Source organism: Corvus brachyrhynchos, unplaced genomic scaffold, assembly GCF_000691975.1.
Source record: "Corvus brachyrhynchos isolate BGI_N302 unplaced genomic scaffold, ASM69197v1 scaffold91, whole genome shotgun sequence".
Classification (NCBI taxonomy): domain Eukaryota; kingdom Metazoa; phylum Chordata; class Aves; order Passeriformes; family Corvidae; genus Corvus; species Corvus brachyrhynchos.
Window position 1 is genome coordinate 247,958 of NW_008236442.1, and position 4,789 is coordinate 252,746.

At 40.9% G+C, this 4,789-nt stretch overlaps 1 long non-coding RNA gene across 2 annotated transcripts; it reads left to right on the forward strand.

Moving 5' to 3' along the window:
* Positions 1–6: 6 nt before the first annotated feature.
* LOC108449851 lies at positions 7–3,886 on the forward strand. Of its 2 annotated transcripts, XR_001866144.1 has the most exons (4): positions 7–132; positions 2,217–2,342; positions 2,676–2,740; positions 3,626–3,886. It is a non-coding gene; the product is annotated as an uncharacterized LOC108449851 (long non-coding RNA). The 2 variants fall into 2 exon arrangements; XR_001866143.1 differs by lacking the exon at positions 7–132 and having other exon boundaries at positions 295–2,342.
* The last annotated feature ends 903 nt before the right edge of the window (positions 3,887–4,789 follow it).

Sequence of the window (4,789 nt, forward strand, 5' to 3'; positions counted from 1 at the left end):
GGCGGGGCGCTTGCGGTGTGAGGCGCCCGGGGCAGCGCGAGCCCCTCTTCCCAGGGAACTGCGCTCCCCGCGCAACTTCTCCCGTCCTTTCCCTGGGCGCCCGAGGCAACCCTGGTTGTTCGCCGCGTCCAGGTGTGCAACAGTATAAAGAAATAATTAAATTCTGGAGGTTTTTTTAGGAACTTCCAGTTACGTTTTCCTCCCCCTCCCCCCCCCCTTTAATTTTTTTTTTTTTAACTTTTTCTTCCTGAAATACCTTCCCAGCAGGCAGAGAAAGAGACTTCCCAAAGTGCTAGGCAGATAAACCCATCCTATTCCTTCCAGCAGTTTCTCCCATGGTAAAATGATTTGAAGCAAAAAGAAACTAAGTTGGGGAGAGGGTTAATACCTCTGCAGCTTTTGACGAAATATTTATCTTCTTTGTATTGATTTGTTCTCAGTTTCAGCCCTCGGAGTGATGCCTTTCGTTCTGGTTCTGATATATATTGTATAGTAATTACATCTAGAAGGCAGAATGCTGCAGGAAAACAAGCCCTAATGTTGGTTTAATACGACAGTATTGTATGACTTGCTGATTTAGATCAGCGATGTTTGAACCAGATAATATTTGCATTATGGTTTTAATATGAAGATGGATGCAAGCAGAGGGTTGTAGGACGCTTGCAGAGTGTTGCTAAACTCTTCAACGCCAGAAGCCGTAAAACAGCTGTGTAATACTTGGGACTGTTTCAGGGCTGTTCATCGCTAAAGGTTTGCCTGGAAAGCAAACTACTTTCCAGAAAGGCTTTTATGGCTTTAGTTTTTGTACAGACCTACCATGTTAGACCTCGGTGTCTTGCTTGCTCCCGTGTGCTTTCCTCTGAAGAGCAGCAGTACCTGGTGTGTGTGCAGGCGAGGGGTGGTGAGTGAAACATCCTGATACACGGGGATGCCTCAGACTCTGATCCCGTACATGAGAGATGCCCGAGGCAGGAAAGCTGCAGGGAGGATCTCTGTGGACTATAATAGGACATTGGTGCTGACAACATCCAATGGCAAATCATTGGAATTTGTGTTGGTGGGGAATCCCGGTCAGATATTAACCATTTAGTACCTACCACAAATGCTTCTGTACCTTTTCACAGGATTTTCTTGAGAGGATTAAAGAAGTAAGGTATTTGTCAGCTTGGTTTTAATTTGCAAACATCTTTCTTCTCTCTTCCTCTTATCTAGCTCCCTTTACATAGAAGAGAGGTCACTACTTGTTTTCTGCCCTGCAAATCACTTTACTTTGTGAGGAAATATAAAGGCTATTCTTTTGTTTGTTCAGTAACAATAAATGAACCATGTAGAAAATAAGTCTTTGCAGTATTTCTTTGTTAGGAGTGTTGTAATAGGGTTTCGCTGTTTAAGTAGGTATTTTTGTTGCTGTTCCTTTGGTTGCAGTAAGAGAAAGGAGTCACTGGCAAAAAAATGTGTGGGTGAGGTTTTCCTCTTTCTGAACTGTTTAGTGCATTTCTCTGTGGGCTTGTCACTGGTAATTGCATTGATTAATAAATCAAGCCAAGACACAAGGTAAGAGAGGTTGTTTCCATGGGGTCTGTTTGCTCATTAATCTGAATTCACAGTACCAAAAATCAGTAAGACACAAATATTAGCATTATAGTGATATCCTTACTATCTGATTTCTCAGTGCTTTGCCAAGAGAGTAAATATCTTCTTGTAAAGGAAAAAGTACACATTAGTGCCGTTCTTAGCTGTTAGTTTGACAATCCTGTTGTGTAAGGAATGACAGTTGCTAGCATTTTCTTAGGCTGGGTGCATAAATGAAAGTAATTTTCTTTAGTCTAGATTAGCTCTTTGGTAATGAATCAAATTGTTGCTAACCTGGTAACTGCCTAAATGGGTTTTGGATTTTGAGTCTTTGTAGATCTGAACTGAGAGTTAATTTTGCATATAACTGTCTTCTGCTTGGAAGAAAAATTATACTGGGAGCTATTCCTTATGAGCTAATCAAGTACTACTTCAGATATTTTTAAAGGTGCAGAGAAGACTGGCTTTGTCTAGTAAAGATTTTGCAGAGGAAGGTGCATTGTGCACGTAGAGAAATACGGAATGTACAGGAGAGGGCCCTCCAAGACTTTATTTAGTCCTGTGGCTTTTATGAAGATGACACTTTGTATATTTTAATTATCCCTTATTTTCAGTGCTGTTTTAAAATATGCTCTATGTTACAGGAAGTTGCTAATGGAGTCCTTGCAGATAAAGACAGTCAAGTGAGCCTTCCCACGCTGCAGGAGCTGAGCTTGTGATTTGCTTCTTGTGGGGGAGACTCCAGGGAGAGCTTTGCTATTCCTTAGCAGGTTTGTGGTTAACAGCGCCTGGACCTGGCTTTCAGAAGTCTTTAAGTAGTGACAGGAGCTGTCTTTCCCAGCAGGCAGAGAAAGAGACTTCCCAAAGTTGAGAGGGAAGAAGAGGCATCACAGAAGGAAGGGAATTCAAAAAAAGAAATGAACACAGTTTGAGCGTAACTGGAATTCCCTCAGCCATATTGCAATATCTACAAAGCCTGTGTATCCAGGCTGGGGATGTTGCTGTGCTTGGAAGAACAAGGAGGATTTTTTGCCTATGTGTATGAGTTAGGATTTCTTTTATTGTTCTCTTATCCCCATACCCTCTCTTTTTTTTTTGTCTAGGAAAGGAGGATGTATAAGGATTTCTGACCCTGTTCAGAAAAAGGATGTCTTAGTGATGAGCTTCTGTAAGTCAAGCACACAGATGCTGTGTCCTTCACCCATCCCACCTGCATCCACACTGGAAATCTTTGTGGAACAAATAGATCCTGCTTGGTACCATAAAAATTACTGAAACTCACCTATTGATTTCAGTAGGGTGGTTTCTGGGTCTTTGCAGGGACAAGTGTTGGCTGTAGTGTTATCAAGTTCTGTACATTTAATAGTTGGAATTTGTTTCCAATTACAGAAAAGACAGCTAACAGTGAGGACTCCATCCATCTTATAATCAGTGCTCAAGGACTAACATACTTACGCTTTTCTGAAATAAATGTTAGTTGAGTCTAATTTAAATGTACAAGTTTCATGGTTAAATTAAGGAAATGACTTCAAACTATTAATCTCAACTGTCCTTGGAAAAAAGTGCTAATCATTTGGTTGCTGCTTTTTAGCAGCCAAATGAACCTGTGGCATGGTGTGCTCTGAAGCCTAAGGGTCTAGTAATAACACTATTTTAACTAATATATAACTTTAATCGGAGAAATTATGAAAAAATGAGGCTAATTTCTGTTCGCCCAAGTTATTGTGCTTCCATTTTTAAAGATCAGAGTTGTTCCTGTGTGTTGATGGAATTGTAGTTATTTATTATTATATGCCATGCTACTTTAATTCTAAACAACAATTCTTAAGTATTTTAGGAAGTGGAATCTCATCAGACAAATGCTCTTAAAAATACGTAGTCATCTGAGGATTTAGATATGCACCATATGGGTTAATTTACAGTTTATATATTCCTTCTGGGGACTGCTTGCTGCTCTAGGTATCTAAATATCAAGTTTTCTGTTCTTCGTGACGTAAGCTCATGTCAGTGTTTCTTCCAAGTCAAAATTGTGGATCTGCATCTTCTTGCACAGGTTGATGGGAACGTAACTTCACAGATTGCCAGATACAGCCCAGTTCCATCAGGGAGTATCAGTTTTGTGAACACATGCATGAGTTGGAAGCAAAGCAGAGAAGGAAGATGAACATTAATGCAGCCTTTCATCCTAAGCAGAAGAACCTGGGGTGTGGCCAACTGGAGGTGCCCAACTAGAGAATAACTTTTGATGAAAGCAACTAGTTTTCATATTTGTGTGTCAATAAACCTTTGGAGAAAAAAAAGCACAGAAAAATGATCCTTGAGTGCTGTTAATTTTTCCATTACTCAGTATCTTGTGCTGATGAACATATTATCTGTATTGCAGGGTACAGATTACTTGACCCAGGACAAGTCGAATTGGCTTCTTTCTTTCAGTGGTGCTAACAGGTCCTCCAGCACTCCAACGTGATCTCAGCCACTTCAGTGAGGACAAGTATCCTCTTGAATGAATCTGGGCTGCACTGGTTGTGTCTCCAAATGCTTGCCTTTCAGTGTATACTCGTCTTCTTGAGGCACAGCTGCCACGACACAGCAGATTCCAGCTTTATGCCTTGAGCTGTCACATATTTGTGGCCTAAGCAGAATCTCTTCCCACCCTGAGAGTGAACAGATGAATTAGGGTGCAGATTGCAAGCACAGCAATGATGCTGCTGAGATACTCCACGGATATTGCTGATCTTGTCTCATTTTTCCTTTCCCCTGATATTACTACTGAGAGGCTGGAGGAAACAGTGGTGGGAATAAACTCACCCCTTGTCAGGAGGAGGAGTGAAGGCACAGGGCAGTAAGGAAGCTCAGGAGTTCATGCAACCACTGTAAGATGTGTTTTGCTACACTGAACGGCTCACTTTACAGCAATTTGAATTAGTATTCAAGTGAACTGTGGTTAAAGTGAAGTCAGTTAGTGTATGGCCCTTTTTTTAAAAATGTGGTTTTATTATGCATCTCTAAGTTTGCTTGGGAGTTGAAGTACTAGTGTTCTTAATTACTAAGTCATTTAAATAGTGATGAACTATTTTCTGGAACTTAAAACTTGACCACATCATGCACCTGCCAGCAGTACAGGCACATAAAATCTCAAGTGATGTGGGTGTTGCAGTTTCTCTATGCATAAATGCTGCAGTGATGCCTGATAGATGTTTATCCTGTCCAGTGCCTG